We start from the raw sequence: 17,338 nt of genomic DNA on the forward strand, positions 1-17,338 counted from the left end.
ATGAGGCACTTAGAGCAGTGCCTGGTGCCCTGGAAATGTTCGGTGTATTATTATTCCTCAGTTTCTTCTTTCTCTTTCTCTCCCCCCACCATTCTCTTCTTTTCCTTCTGCTCTTTCTATGCCTCTCTGCCTCTCTCATCTTTCCTACCACGTTGATTCTATTGTCAATAGATTAACCTTGAAGAACCTGCCTTCTTCAAGAAATGGAATCATTCTCTGAGATTCTTTTCTTCTAGGGTAAGACCTCACCTTTTGATATTGGTGCTGACAGGGCCAGGTTGCTTCTTCACATGATTTACCAAGTGATTTTACCAGCAAAATACTTATTTGCAAAGTGACTATTTACTTACTTTCCCCAGCACCTTGCATATGCTGGGAAACAGACTGTTTGCCCAACATTATTTCTACATTATCATCCCAGCCTCAGGAATGTTAGGTGACACATTCAGGGTCTAACAGGTATGAGTTCCTGCCATCTGCTGTCAAGGTGAGAGCTGGTGCCACCCAGTTCTCTATGGGGCAGATGACCTCCTTGCATGGCCATGTGGATCAAGCCCAAGGTCTTTCTCCAGAGTCCCTCAGTGATGGCACAGTGGTGAGCATCCTGTCCTCGAGGGCTAGCCAATGTTGGTTTGCTACAGCTCTTATGAATTCACCAGCACGTGAACTAAGGAAAGAATATTCTCCTGCATCAGAAGAGGGATCTTTGCATTTTTTTAAAACCATCTATATATCATAGGAATAATCTAGCTGATGGAAACTCCATGTTGTCTATGACACTATTAACTCAGTGAGGGAGAATATCGTGTGTGCTTGGTAGGTGGTAGTCGGTGGGCATATCACGGGGCAGCGAACGTGTGTGTGGGGGTGGGCGCACACCCTGGAAATACATGAGGACTGGCATTGGACCCAGGACTTAAATGTGATGGATCCCCAGTTCGAGATAAATTTAGTAATGCTGCTGCTGAGTTTTGGGGGTAATGGTGAGGGGGTGAAGAACCCTGGGGCAGATACACCATAATGTATCAGCCTGTTTTCTTCTTTCTTCCTCTCCTTCTTCCCTGTAACGTTTCCCCTTGTAAGCAGAAGAGGCCTGTCCACATTCAGGCTCTAGAAACTCAGATCCTACCTTAAGAAGGTTTTTAGCAAAGAATTTTCACTTTTTCTCAAAGTAGCTGCATCTTTTTGCAAGGATAGATTCTCCTACTGCCGTAACAGGCAGGCAATGATGACAACAGCAAAAGGAACATTTTACTGTATTTTTATAAAGCTTAGGAATATAGAAAGTATTTCTATGTTTATCATTTTGGTCGACTATCAGGTTTTTTTTTTTTTTCCTTTAAAGATGTTCAGAGACGTGTCTTGCTCGGGGTCATATTGTCATTGGGTAAAAGAGCACATGCAATTTAAATATTGATGTGCTCAATCAAAACACCTTCCCCAAAGGCTGCATCAATTTTCACTCCCGTATCCAGCGTACAAGGGTCCTCATTGTCTCATATGCTGGCAACAAAGTCTTTACGTTCTGCTAATTTGATGGATTAAAATTCTCTCACTATGTTAAATAACACTGCTGCATGTACTGCTGAGGCTGATGATCTTTTCACCCATTTATCACCTACTTATATTTAGTTTTTGCAGATTATTTATTCATACTCTTTGGTCATTTTCCTATTGATGTGCCAAATTGATATACTTTCATGCACTATTTTAATTCCCTTGTTTACCATATATCTCTGAACTGTTTTCTTAGTCGTTGCCCTGGGCTTATCATTAACATCTTAATTTATAATTACATAGTTCAGATTAATATCAATTTAATTACAATAGGGTATAAAAACTGTGCTCTGTGATATCTTTGTTTCTTCTCCCTCTTTATGCTGTTAATACCACAAATTACATACCCTATGTGACCATCAACATAGCACATTTTCAATCTCTATCTGTCTATCTGTCTGTCTGTCTATCTATCTATCTATCTATCTATCTATCTATCTATCTATCCATCCATCTATCTATCTATTTTTGGTAGGCTTCACACCCAGAGTAGAGCCCAACATGGAGCTTGAATTCACGACCCTGAGATCAAGATCTGAGCTGAGATCAAGAGTCAGATGCTCAACCAACTGATCCACACAGGTGCACCTATCATCACTTTTAAATACACTTTTTTTTATACTATTCTAATTTTTGTTATACTTTTATAAAATGTTAATGTATTTTTATAATTTGTAGAAACATGTATAGTTTATTTTACTCCATTGTCTCTTAAATCAGGGAAGGGGGAAAAAGGACTTACAGACAAAAAATAAATTTATACTATCATTTGTATTTACCTATATAGTTGCTTTTATCAGTAGTCTGTCTTTCTTCATGTGGATTTGAATTACTGGTTAATGGCCTTTCATTTGTGTCTTTATTATTTCTCTTTATTATTTCTTTTAGAGCAAGTCTGCTTGTAAGAGTTCTCTCAGTTTTTGTTTATCTGGGAATGTCTTAATTTCTCTTTCATTTGTTTTTCCAGATAATCCTCTGTGGCTTAATATGATGAAGTCTCTGTAGCTTAATATGATAAAAGTTGACTAATGTTAGCATAATAAAAGTTAAAACTGCAACATGAATGTACTGAGGAGGCCACTTGCTACCTACATCCCCCTGCAATTCAGACCCCAGCATTCTTTTGATTGTGACCTTTGGCATCTTCCCAGGCTGCCTTGCCTTTTTTGCTTCAGCTACAGTAGAGGAAGAACACAAGATTCCCACATGGGTTGAATCCGTGTTACTTCTGTTCATCTTCAGTTTGTCTGCGCTCAGGCACATGGCCCGCCTAACTGCATGGAAGACTGGGCACTGTGGTCTTGTTGTGTGCCCAGAAGAAATGGGAGAGAGTCGTGATGAGCTGGCCAGCCCCTGCCTCTTCTAGCAGTAAATGGAAGGTTTGTCTTTTATTCTCTTGTGTTGATAATGACAGATTTACAGGGAAGGGACATCAGATGGTACCATTTTCTCTTTTATTTTTGAAGGATAGTTTTGCCAGGTAAAGAATTCTTGGTTGATGGATTTTTTTCTTGCAGCTCTTTGACTATCATTCCATTGTATTCTGGCCTCACTGGTGTCTGATAAGAAATCAGACTTGATCGGGGCGCCTGGGTGGCTTAGTTGGTTAAGCGTCCGGCTTTCGCTTAGGTCATGATCTCACGGTTCGTGGGTTCGGGCCCCGCGTCGGGCTCTGTGCTGACTGCCAGCTCAGAGCCTGGAGCCTGTTTCAATCTGTGATTCCCTCTCTCTCTGACCCTCCCCTGCTCACGCTGTCTCTCTCTCTCTCCTAGAAATAAATAAAACATTAAAAAAATTAAAAAAAAAAAAAAAAGAAATCAGACTTGATCTTATTGAGGGTCCCTATTGATGAGTAACTTTTGTCTTGTGGGTTCAAGTATCTCTTCTGTATTTTGACTGCTTTACGAGGATGTCTGGATGTGGATCTCTTTGAATTTATCCCAAGTGAAGTTCATTGTTTCTTAGATACATAGATTAATGCTTTTCATCAAATTTGGGAAGTTTCTGGTAATCATTTCTTTAGGTAGCCTTTCTACTCCTTTCTCTTCTTTTGGGACTCTCATAATTCCCATGTTGGTACACTTGATGGTACCTCTCTGAGGCTCTGTTAATTTTCCTTCATTTTTTCCTATTTCTTAAGATTGGATGAGTGGAACTGACCTATCTTCACATTTGCTGATTCTTTCTTCTATCTGCTCCAATCTGTTATTAGGCCCTTCTAGTGATTTCCATTTTCTTTTATTTTTAAATATTTTTATTTATTTCTAGGAGAGAGAGAGAGACAGCGTGAGCAGGGGAGGGTCAGAGAGAAAGGGAGTCACAGACTGAAACAGGCTCCAGGCTCTGAGCTGGCAGTCAGCACAGAGCCCGACGTGGGGCTCGAACCCACGAACCGCGAGATCATAACCCAAGCAAAAGTCGGATGCTCAACCGACTAAGCCACCCAGGTGCCCCTAGTGAGTTCCATTTTAGATATTGTACTTTTCAAATCCAGAATTTCTGTTTGGTTCCTTTTTATGCTTTCTGTGTTTTCACTGATGTTCTCTACTTGAGGAGACCGTATCCTCTTACTTTCCTTTAGATTTTTTAAAGTTTAATTATTTATTTTGAGAGAGAGAGAGAGAGGAGAGAATATGAATCCCAAGTTAGCTCTGAGCTGTCAGTGGAGAGTTTAATGCAGGGCTTGAACTCATGACCCATGAGATCATGACCTGAGTTAAAACCAAGAGTCAGATGTTTAACTGACTTAACCACTCAGGGCCCCCCCTTTTAGTTTTGTAGACATGCTTTCCTTTAGCCCTTTGAACATGTTTATTTATTTATTAATTTTTTTTAATGTTTATTTTTGAGAGAGGGAGAGAGAGAGGGTGTGAGTGAGGGAGGAGCAGAGAGAGAGAGGGAGACACAGAATCCAAAGCAGGCTCCAGGCTCTGAGCTGTCAGCACGGAGCCTGATGTGGGGCTTGAACTCACAGACTGTGATATCATGATCTGAGCTGAAGTTGGATGCCCAACCCACTGAGCCTCCCAGGCACCCCACTTTGAACATATTTAGAATAGCATATTTAAAATATTTGTCTAATTAGTCCAATGTATGGACTTCCTCAGGACCTGTTTCTGTTTATTTCTTTTTTTCCTCTTGTGAATGGACCCATACTTTTTTTTTTTTTAACTTGTTTGCATGTTTTGTAATGTTTTGTTAAAAACTGGACACTTAAAATCATATAATGTGGCGATTTTGGAAGTCAGATTCTCTCCCCTCCCCATGGTTTGTTATTTTTTGCTACTTGTTGTAATAGTAGTTTGTTTATAAGCTCTTTTGATATAATTCTGTAAAGTCTGTTCTCTTTTGTTATGTGTAGCCACTGAAGTCTTGTACTCAGCTTAATGGGCAGCTAATGGTTTGAATATTTTCTTTGTTTTTAATTAAAAATTTTTTGTTAACATTTATTTATTTTTGTGAGAGACAGAGACAGAGACAGAGTGCGAGCAGGGGAGGAGCAGAGAGAGACATGGAGACATAGAATCTGAAGCAGGCTCCAGGCTCTGAGCTGTCAGCACAGATCCCCATGCAGGGCTCAACTCACAGACCATGAGATCATGACCTGAGCAGAAGTGAAATGCATAACAGATTGAGCCACCCAGGCGCCCCTTGAATAGAGATTTCCTTAAATGTTTGGAACCAATAAACTTTCCAGTATTTTCCAAAGGGCTCTGTGTATGCACAGAGAGCATGCGTTATACTCAGGCAGGAAGTTCACAGCCCTGTCTTCACCTTCTATTTGTGCACAGCATCAGGGCCAACCAGAGGTGAGAGCCACAGCATCCTCAAGTCTTTACCAGACACGCACATGACCACAGATATGTGCACAGCCCTATGTGTGCACGTGGCCTTTCAGATTCCCAGGAATATGTTGGACTATTTCAAAGTCCCTATGGACATCTTACTCCTCAGCTATTCCTTTTAATTGTTTGAAAAAGGTTTTGGCCAGGTGGTTGTTTGCTCCAACTGTTATTACTGCCTCGGGCAACTCTTATGTTAAAAAATTGCTGCTGATGTTTTTGATAAAAGTTCAGGGAAATCCTATCTGTACGGGGCAAGCTCTGAGTCAGGTCAAATAAAGACAGACTCTGTGAGTGGGATTTCCCTGGGAGGTATCAGATAGGATAAATTACGATTGATCTCTGGGTATGAGGCTTTGTAGGAGCTCCAACCTCATTCTGTCTCTTCTAGTGGCTGCTGGGCTTCTAGCTTTTACTGTGATTTCAGGGGCTGGTTTTCAAGGCTACAGCAGGGCTGGGGAGAGAGAGCTGGGAAGAGGGCAAGCTGAAATGCTATAAGGATTACCGTTCGTACTGAGATTTAGTCATTTCTTCTTTTTTTCTTTGTCGAGAGAGAGAGAGTGAGAGCTTTGCAGAGAGGGAGAGAGAGAGAGAGTGGGAGAGGGGCAGAGAGGGAGAGAGAGAGAGAGAGAGAGAGAGAGAGAGAAAGATTCTTAAGCAGCCTCCATGCTCAGTGCAGAGCCTTACACGGGGCTTGACCCTATGACCCTGGGATCTTGACCTGAGCTGAAACCAAGAGTCAGATGTTCGACTGACTGAGCCATCCAGGCATCCTGCCATTTCTTCTTGAATACAATCTCCATGGACTGCTGCAAGCCTTTGGTAAAATGTCAAAGTTCTGAAAAAGTTGATTTTGACAATTTTTTGCTAGGTTTTCATTTCTTTAATAGAGGAGAGGAACTCCAGAGGTCCTTATTCTATGATTTCTGCTGATGTCACTTATTAATTAAAACAATTTTTTTATGTTTATTTATTTTTGACGGGGGTGTGGTGTGGTGCGGAGGGGCAGAGAGAGAATTCGAAGCAGGCTCCAGGCTCTGAGCTGTCAACAGAGAACTTGGCTTTGGGGCTTGAGCTCATGAGCTACGAGATCGTGACCTGAGCTGAAGTCAGTTGCTTAACTGACTGAGCCACCTGGGTGCTCTTTATTAATTTTTAATTGTACGTGTAGATATGAATATGTGTTATGCAAATAAACACACGTGCACACACACATATGCAGAGTTATACATTTCCCCCTAAGAGCTACCATGGCTGTACCTCATGAGTTTTGATGTGCTGTGCTTTCATTATCATTTATTAATAAATATTTTCTCATTCTCTTAGTTGTTTTAAATTTATCATTCTCCTCATCTGCTTTTATCTTCTTGCATATACTAATGACCAAGGGGGAGTTATCATTTCTTCTTCTTGCATTATGCTTCAGTATTTATTTAGACTAAGTTATAAGTTTTATCCACTTATCTGTTAACCATCCACCATTTGGTAACCCTGCATCTTTCTGGTTCTTAATTAATTTTTCATTGTTTTCAATATTCTTGTATAACTCCCAGCCAGAGCCTGTATGTAAACTTTCTGATTTAATGACTAAAAATAGTCTTCATCTTATGGTATAACCATGGTTTTGCAGGATGTAGAATTGTAGGTTCAAAATAATTTTCTATGGAGGTGCCTGGGTGGCTCAGTCGGTTAAGCATCCAACTTCAGCTCAAGTCACGATCTTGTAGCTCATGAGCTCAAGCCCCGAAGCTGAGCTCTGTGCTGACAGCTCAGAGCCTGGAACCTGCTTCAGATCTGTGTCTCCCTCTCTCTCTGCCCCTCTCCCGCTCTCATTCTGTCTTTCTCTGTCTCTCAAAAATGACTAAACACTAAAAAAAAAAAAAAAAAATTACAAACATATTCTCTGTGACTTGGGTGCTCTTTTCTTTCAAAATCCAGCATTGTTGAAGAAGTTTTACTTCAGTCTGTTTCTTATTTCTTTAAAGGTGAGGTGCTTTTCTTTCTAGATACTTCTTAGAAATTTCTTGGTATCTTAGATGTACTAACATTTCATCAAGAATAATATTCCATTTGGGGCGCCTGGGTGGCTCAGTCGGTTAAGCGTCTGACTTCGGCTCAGGTCAGATCTCACGGTTCGTGGGTTCAAGCCCCACATCAGGCTCTGTGCTGACAACTCAGAGTCTGGAGCCTATTTCAGATTCTGTGTCTCCCTCTCTCTCTGACCCTTCCCCACTCATGCTCTATCTCTATCTGTCTCAAAAATAAATAAACTATAAAAAATTTAAAAAAAAGAATAATACTCCATTTATTACTCATCATAAGGACTTGGGCTGGTGTTTTAGTATCTCTGTAATAATTGCCTCAACTATAGCATGGGGAAAATGATGATTCCAAACTCAGGTTTGCTGTGAGAATTAAAATAAATACTGCATATGAACCAGTCAGCCCAGTGCCTCTCTCTGAAAGAGATCAGTATTTTTTTTTTGTTATTATTTACTCTGTTGTTTTCAGTGGGCTATTTTATTTATTTTTTATTAAAAAATTTTTTTTCAGTGTTTTATTTATTTTTGAGAGAAAGAGACAGAGTGTGAGTGGGAAAGAGGCTGAGAGAAAGGGAGACACGGAATCCGAAGCAGGCTCCAGGCTCTGAGCTGTCAGCACAGAGCCTGATGTGGGACACAAACTTGAGCTGTGAGATCATGACCCGAACCAAAGTTGGATGCCCAACCGACTGAGGCATCCAGGCACCCCTTCAGTGGGCTCTCTTAATCTGAATACTCAGCCTCTTCTTCCACTGAGTGTTTTCTCCCCCTGTTTCCTGATTTCTCTCTTTGCCCATTTGTCTCTTTTCTCCTTGCTGTGAACAGAAGTTGGACATCTCAGATAAATTCTTTAAATGTCTTTTTCTCATATTTGAAAATCTGCCTTTTCCCTATGTACTGGGAGTTTTTACCTTCATTCTCATCCTTCACATGATTGCTTTTCTCTAAGTATCTAGGGATCTCATTTACTTACTGTATTTCTTCCTGGATGGCAACTTTCTGTTTTTCAGAGCTTTTATGAATTTATTCTGAAACCAATAACCACAACAAAAACAACAAAGCCATTCTTTATCATTTAAAGAGATGAACGATGGGGGGCCTGGGTGACTCAGTCAGTTAAGTGTTCGACTTCAGCTCAATCATATCTCCCTGTTCATGAGTTTGAGCCCCACATCGGGCTCTGTGCTGGCAGCTCAGAGCCTGGAGCCTGCTTTGGATTCTGTGTCTCCCTCTCTTTCTGCCCCTCTCCCACTCATGCTCTGTCTCTCTCTCTCAAAAATTAAAAAAAAACATTAAAGAGATGAGGGTGAGAGTGTAAGTACTTAATATCATAAATCGCTATTTTGATCTCATTTCTTGCTGTGCCCTTACCACATAGACAGTTTTGAGATGACTTTTGCTTTTTTTTTTTTTTTTAGCAGATTCCAAAAGTCTTATTCTCTGTAGAAATTTTGTAAGATTAAAAGAAACACAAGTGAGGAATAAACATTGCTATTAATTCCACCACCTTTCTAAAGATAATATGAACATTTTCTTGTTGATCTTTCCAGTATTGTTATGCATATGAAAAATAGATGCCTACTGTGCATTTATTCTTATAACATGCTGTGTTTATGCTACATGTATTGTGGACATACATATGAGACTTCTAAACATTATTTCTTAGTAACTGTATAATATGTGAATATATCAACATTTATTGACTCAATCCCCTCATTGTTGAACATTTCTGTTTCATTAGTGCAACAATGTGCATCGTCATAGGTAAATATTTGCACAAACCTATGGCTATTTTCTTAGAATACATGAATGAAACCTCTTGCACAGACTTTACCCTTATTATTCCAAAAGAGAGTCGTGTGAAATTATGATCCTATCAGTAATGAGGGCTGTGATTTAATGTAAGAATTCCTTAACTTCAGTGGGAGATATGAAGAAGGAACACAATTTCATCCAATACACTGCTTTCCAAAGTTGGTCAGTCATCAAAATCATCTGGGGGTGCTTATTTAAACCGCAGATTCTTGGACCCACCCTTGGAAATTCTGATTCACTAGGTCTAGCACTGGCCCCAGGAATCTATACTTTTAACAAGCTTCCAGGTGATTCTAATAATTAAATGAGTTTAGGAAACAGGATGTAGCAACTGAGGGGGGGATGGGAGCAGGTGTGGCAGATGTGGGGCGGGGGGGGGGGGGTCCTGGATGTTTCCCAGTAGGGGAGGGAGTGATTGATAGTAAGAACAGAAAAAGGGCATTTTGTAGGTTGGACTGACCCCTGTGGAGACTGTTCTGATGTCAAGAGCAAAGGTAGAGGCTCCCAATGAAGTCTTAAAACTTGGAGCACATGAGACTCAAGTGACCAAGGTGTGACCAATTGTTTGGGGGAGTGAGGATAGCCCCAGAACTGACACCTGGGTTCCCCATCAACTCTGCTACTGTGTGCCACGTGAGGCTGGGAATCCCCTTTCCATCTCTGGTCTGGAAGCAGAAGGAGTCGGATCACATCAGGGACTTTTCAAAGCATGGAAGTCTAACATCACAGTGGTGGAGGGGGTGGCCAAGGAGGGGAAAGTCCAGGCTTTGCCCCGACTCACGCTGCCCCAGAGTCACCAGCTCTAACTGCTTTCTATTGGGGTCATATTTAAGATTCTGTTTCAAACTTCTGCTGCCAAAAAGTCTGAAGATCTCCAGACTAGATGACCTTTCGGTTCTACAAAGCCATATAATGTTGTGAACCAAGGTCAGAGGGAGGAGGAACGGTCCAGGACACGGAGTTGAATGAATCAGAAGGGCAATCAAGAATGAACGTTTGAGGCCTCCTTTTAATTTGAGGGCTGACCCTCTGGGTTGTGGCAGTAGCTCCCACTTTCCATCTCAGAATTATTATATTGCCTGAGTCAACACAGATGACCTCCAAGGGGGAACTGTGGCCGCCTTCCCATCAGATAGTTATGTTAAACTTGCTGGAGGACGTCCCTTACTTCCTAGGACCCTGAAGCCCAGACAATCATGGAGGTTCCTCCGCTAATACTTTGGTCGTGTCTTGCCGCCTTAACATTTTCCACCAGTAGAATCTGTCTGACCTTCTTTCAGCCTCCTTTCAAGCTGGGAATTCAAGGTGTTCTGCTGAATTCTGAGCAAACAAAGCTCCGGCTAACTTGCGGCTTTGATCTCTGAGTATTCATAGGCGCAAGAAGGGAGGAGAAGAGCCAGGGGCCCTGAAGGAATTAACTGTAAAAACCTGGCCAGGCTTTGTTGGACGGGGAGGCTGGGGTGGGGTGTTGGGTGTCTGGGGAACAGATGTGAGTCTGACTTGATCTCCTGCAGCTGCAGGCAGAGGTTTGCCAGAGGTGAATGTGAGTTCCTGCAGCGGCCAAACTTCCTCTCGGCGTAGCCCACCAGTGGTCTGTCCCCCGACCAGACCTGGAGTTAGTGCAGGATTTTTGCAATTTGATTCCAGCGACGTTAACAGGTTGGATGGAGAAAGGGTTTCTTTTGAGAAGCCAGGGATTTGATGGGTTTTATCTCTGTGTTATTACATTCATTTCTAAACATTCCAGAGAGGTGATGGAGGGCCCAAACCGGCCTTCCTCAGTGACCTTTTATTGCTTTCTGATGGGCAGAGCAAGGTGGGACTGGCTTAGAAAGTGAGCTACTTCCTCCAGAGCAGCGAGTCCCTGGGCTTGTTCCTCTGGATACTAGTCCCAAGAGGTGCTCCCAAAGGTGCTCCGGAAGGTTCTCCATCCAATAGGGTCAGGAAATTTTGGACGTTGTGTTTTCTCCTCTGGAGATTCACAAAAAATTTGAATACCCAAGGCTCTGAAGTGCTCTATATTCAAGAGTATTCTTTGACATTAGGGAACCAAAAACGACTTGAACTTAATTGACCGGGGAATCATAATCTCTTCTTGGTGGGGAAAGGGCACCGATTGATATAAAGCAGATCACACTTTCAGGAAGCCTGGTCTATAGATCAGGGAAAGAGGCAGAGGGTTCTACCTGTGTCCCCAGGGTGGGAGTTCCTGAAGCTTCTCCTTTACTCCATGATGCATCGATAATTTGGGAGTTCTTTCTTAGGAACCCATCCCTCTGCATTATTCTAGCTAGAGTAGTTCTGCTTTCAGTTTCATTTGAAGAAAAAGGAATCTGTAAGCTTAAACAAGATAGAGTCAAATCCCCACATAGAGGGAAAAAAAATCAGGACTTAGAATCAGGCAGTTTCTTTTTTTAAGATTCTTTTAAAGCTTATTTATTTATTTTGAGAGACAGAAAGTGTGAGTCAGGGAGGAGAGAGGAGAAAGAGAACACCAAGCAGACTCTGTGCTGTCAGCACAGGGTCCCACATGAAGCTCTATCTCATGGACCATGAGATCATGACCGGAGCAGTGATCATGAGTCAGATGTTTAACCAACTGAGCCACCCAGGTGCCCCAGAATGAGTCATTTTCTAATCCCCCGCTCCATATAGATTTCCTCCCAAAGGGGCCAGAAGTGGCTAGAATCTGGCCTGGCATCTTCTTGGTCACAGGAAATGTTTCAGGAATGGGTAGTTAGCCCATAAACCAATCAGACCCAAACAGAACTTATCTCAGGACTTTTGGTTGAACGACTTATCAAGGAGCACTGTCTTTTTCACTGTACTTGGAGCTGTGAGGATGTGAGCATATTGACACCCATCTTGCCACAAGGGAAAGCCTGATAAAGGAACCAGCCAAGAGATGGAGAGTGGTCGCATCCTAATGTGCCAGGAGCCAGCTGCACCTGAAGTCTGTGCTATTTGGCTGTGCCAATTTGAGTTGAGTTTTTCTATTATTTGAAACTGGAAGAGTCTTTATGATCCACTCCTCATCAGAGACCCCCTCTCTTGGAATAAAAATCTGAGAGGACAAGAATTCATTTCTGGGGCGCCTGGGTGGCTCAGTCGGTTAAGTGTTTGACTTTGGCTCAGGTCCTGATCTCACGGTTTGTGGGTTTGAGCCCCGCATCAAGCTCTGTGCAGTCAGCTGAGAGCTTGGACCCTGCTTCGGATTCTGTGTACTCCTCTCTCTCTGCCCCTTCTTGACTCATGCTCTGTCTTTCTCTGTCTCTAAAAAATAAACATAAAAAAAAAAAGAATTCACTTCCACACAGCTGTCTATTTTCCCCCACCCCTAAAACCAGAGCGAGCAATATTAAAGACATTAAGTTATGATAGTAATCATGGGTTAATAAGAATTAACTCCCCTTTTTTCCCTAGAAGATACTTGAAAGTTTATCTTGTCCAAAGCCTCATCTGATCCTTTAGTTATCTCTACAAAATATCCACTAAGAAGATTTTTTGGCTTCTACTTAGATACTCTTAGGGTAAGACAGCTCAGTAATTATTTTTTTTAATTGTTCATTTATTTATTTTGAGAGACAGAGAGAGAGAGATAGTGTAAGTGGGTGGGGGGAGCAGAGAAAGAGGGAGAGAAAGAATTCCAAGCAGCCTCCATGCTCAGCCATGAGATCATGACCTGAGCCAAAATCAAGAGTCAGATGCTCAATTTGACTGAGCCCCCCAAGTGCCCACAGCTTGGTTCTTCTTGAGGAAATAGGTACCATTCTCAGGCAGCTCTAATCAGGCTGCAGACCAACTCAAATCCCTTCTAAATAAGACAGGCTTCCAAATTCCTGGAGATATTTAAGCCATCTCCCTTCCACCCCAAACACATCCCCAGCTTTAACTTGGACAGCCAGATTTAGTCTTCCTCACTGCCCCTCTGTGAGCACACTCTACATGATTGCGAATTTGTTGACTTCGATTTGGATCGCTTTTATTTATGGTCCCTGACATAGGACCGGTCTATTGTAGAGTATTCGGAAGAGTAAGAAAAAGAAGATGAAAACTCACCATGGATTGAGCTGCCAAGAGATGATCTTTGTTGAAATTTTGGGGGACCAGTCCGCCATTCTTTTTATGTGTGTAGATAGGCACGTACGTGGCCATGCTGGACCTTGGCCACCCTTCTCTCCTCTTCTCTCTGCCTGGGAGGCTGGCTTGCAGTGGATCGCACCCGCAGTAGGGCTGCTATGCTCTCCATGTCTGGGGTGTGGGCAGTCGGATGCTCAGGGCACAGATCTGGCAGAGAAGAGAGGTCAGGGTGCTTATGTCCTTGATTCCTCCTGGTGAAGTTGTGTGTGGCTGTTTTGTCCCTTGCTAGGTCCAAGGTCACTGCTCCTTCCAGGGCAGCCTATTCAACACTCCGCTCTCTTCCTGTGGTGCCCACCGTTGTTTCTGCTTTTGACCCTTTGCTACTAGCTCCGGGATGCTGTGCTATCCTTTGTGGTCCCGTGTTCCCACCCCTTTGTTCATACCTTCCAGGTGTTCTGAGTGTGTCATCCATTACCAGTGGGGACTCTGACACAGTTGTGTTTTACAAATATGAAATGTTCTCTGCAGGCTTGTTTGTAATCTGCTATGTCTTTCTTTTTAACCTAGAGAGGTTATTATTTCAAACTTGAGAATTAGAAAATTATTTTCTTCTCTCATTATTTTTCCCTATTAATTTGGAAGTGAATACTCTTTTTTAAATTAAAACTTTTATTTTTTATTTTAGAGAGAGAGTGAGCAAGTGGGGGAGAGGGGATAGAGAGAGAGAATCTTAAGCAGGCTTCACACTCAGCACAGAGCCCAGAGCAGGGCTCAATTCCATGACCTTGGGGTCATGGCCTGAGCCAATGTCAAGAGTCGGATGCCCAACCAACTGAGCCACCCAGACACCTCGAAGTGAATACTCTCGTAGGTAAATTTTTGTGTGTACTCATGAATACTTCCTTAGTGTAAGTTTGTAGAAATAAAATTTCTGGATTGTTAGAAATGAGCATTTGAAAACCTTTTGTGGTACCTTGCCAGACCGCCCTCCAAAAAGTTTTATAACCATTTACACTATTTCCAATGATGTGTAGGAAGATTTGTGTCCCACTCTCTCCAACATTTAAACTTATAGGAAGATTATACTGGGTTTGCAGTGTGGTAGGAGGTCTGTGTTCCTTTTTAAATGTGGTGCCTAGTGGGGAATCTGTACTCCAGAACAGAGAGGAGCAGGATCAACACTTTCCTGGGCTTCATACCTCTGTTGATACAGCCCAAGATGACAGTCACTGTGATGGGCTGAATAATGGTCCCTGGAGAGATCCTAATACCTGAAACCCGTGAATACGTTACCTTGCATGGTAAAAGGGACTTTGCAGATGTGACTACGTTACAGATCTTGAAATGGAAGGAATTATCCTGGCTTCTTCAAGGGGGTTCAGTGTAATCGCAAGGGTCCTTATGAGAGAGAAAAAGATGGCGTGACAGTGGAAACAGAGAGTGTGGTTGGCAGATGCTATGCGGCTGCCTCTGAAGCTGGAGGGAGGGGTCACAGCCATGGGAAGCAGGGGTCTCTACATGCTGGAAAATGCAAGGGTACAAACTCTTCCCATAAGCCTCTGAAGGATATACAACCTCGCTGACATAAATGATCTCATTGATTTTCAGTTTGGACCTTTATAACAGTAAAAGAATACATTGGTGTTGTTTTAATCCACTGAATTTGTGGTCATTTGTTGCAGCAGGAATAGTAAGCTAATACAGTCACTTTCTTGTTTCCAGTTGACTCACGTTAAGAAGAACATCTGAGGGGCTCCTGGGTGGCTCAGTTGGTTAAGTGTCGGACTTTGGCTCAGGTCATGATCTCACAGTTCGTGGATTCGAACCCTGTGTCAGGCTCTGTGCTGACAGCTAGCTCAGAGCTTGGACCCTGCTTCGGATTCTTTGTCTCCCTCTCTCTCTGACCCTCCCCTGCTCACTCTGCCTCTCTCTCAGAAATAAATAAAACATTAAAAAGAAAAAAGAAGAACATCTGAATCCAATGTGATTTTTTTGTTTGTTTGTTTGTTTTTTTGTTTTTTTGGACATGTTCTGTTGCAAAGCCCTATCATCAAACCTCTTTTCCATTGCACCCTGGGTTCTAGGACTTTGGTGTGGGTCTACCTTTGTTTCTGTATTTGGAGTTAGGGGCTTCAGAGCCATTCCATACGCATGATGGTAAGGATGGCCGCAAGGAGCCAGGTAAAGTGTGCTTAGGGAATGGCTTCCAGCTCTCGCTGCTGCTGGAAGGAGCCCTGCTTTGTACACCCTCTCAATTTTATCCCCAAACCATCTTTTCAAATCTATAATCCGAATTCCTTTCCCACACATTCATTCCTCTTTTCCATAATTTATTACTTTCTATTTGATCATCAGAATGAAACAAAATAATGTAAGCCCTAATACTTATAGAGGGGCTTTCTATTACTGAGTGCTTTCTCATAAATGATCTCATTGAATGTTCCCAGCACAGTGCTTGGCAAGTAACAGGTGTTCAATTAATGACAATGACCCTTTCCCACAGGGAGACATATTTTCCCACTCAGGGTATTCCTATCTACGACCCTAAGGTTCTTGGGATCAGTAGCCCAGGAATATATGCACACACCTGTGAGTCTTCTCTCTTTGACATGCACACTGCATGTTACTTCTCTGGGCTCGGTTAATATTTTAGAAGAGATACCTTCTACAAAGAAAGCCATCACCTTTCTGTAAGCCCGAGTACTGAAAGAGATACAGGAAGTCTCTGATCTGTTGGTGACCTGAAAAAGGACATCACAAACCCTGTCGCCAGGACATGCACAGATCATACATCCCCAACGAGGGCTCAGGCTTAGCTTGGATGAGTCCAGCCCAAGGCTGGAGGAGGCAAGAGCAGTCTAGAACCTACTCCCTCTGCTGTCTGCCCTCTAGCCTGAGCTGAGTATTTCCGAGCCTCCTCCTTGCTCTTGGGGCTTCTGACTTGAACTCAGTGCCCGGAACTGACCACTTAAAGCCTAAGAGGACCCTCTGGGACCTGAATTTCCATTGTCTGCACCTAAAGCAGTGCCTAAAAGCTACGTCTTAACTTATCTCAGCTTGACTTGGGAATCTCTGAGATTTCTATACCTTTGAATTTGGAAAAGTGGACGTTCATTAATGATGCTTCCCGAGGGCTTAATCCAGACCCAGGCTCCCCAGGGGCACTGAGGAAGGACCTGTTGATGTCTGTCTTATGACACCTCATCACATTCAATTTTCTGTTTTGAAACAGCTTTGCTAACGATGTCCAGGACCCTGCTCTGCAGCTCTATTTGTATTGGAGTCCAGAAATCAGATAACGGTGCTGTTTGGTGCCCAGCAGCCTAGAAAGGCAACAGCCTAAACATTTCTCATGGGCTACACTGTGTGCAAGCTCTAGGCAAACAGACAGTGGGGTCCGCGCCCCCATGTTCTATACATTTCCCCGAGGCCCGGTCACCACGCACATTCTTGGCCATGTTGTGAGCTTTCAGAGTTGGGGGGGAGAGCTGCTTGCTGACTCTTCTGATATTCTTAACTGCTAAACTGGCCAGGCCTATGGTCTGTTCAGAGAAGAGTCTTGTAGTTAAGTAAGAGTCAAGCACAATGAATTTCCAACTAATAGGACTTATTTCAGAGAGGCTATGTGGTGAAGTGGAAAGAACTCAAAATTTAGGTTTGGAAGAGCCTGAGTCTAAGCACTGTGGTCTCACCTTGCCAGCTGTGTGATCCTGGACAGGTTACTTTGTGCCTCAGTGTCCCCCCTCACCTGTGAAATGGGTATAATAATAATCATAACTCCTATGGTGGTTTGGAACCTTGAATCAAAGAAGGAATCTGAAAGCATGTGGTGCCTGAGTTTCAGTTTCTACTAAGGTTGGATTTCTGCAGGTGGGCTTATTCTGCTTTGACCAATTCCTGCATGGAGCAACTAGCTCAGTGAGATTTGACCGACTCCAGAAAATTCCAGATTAATGCAAAACTGGAGTAGGAGCTGATTCCTTGGGCATGAGTATTTTCCTT

The sequence above is a fragment of the Hyaena hyaena genome, unplaced genomic scaffold (assembly GCF_003009895.1).
Source record: "Hyaena hyaena isolate Hyena2069 unplaced genomic scaffold, ASM300989v1 scaffold_702, whole genome shotgun sequence".
NCBI classification, from domain to species: Eukaryota; Metazoa; Chordata; class Mammalia; order Carnivora; family Hyaenidae; genus Hyaena; species Hyaena hyaena.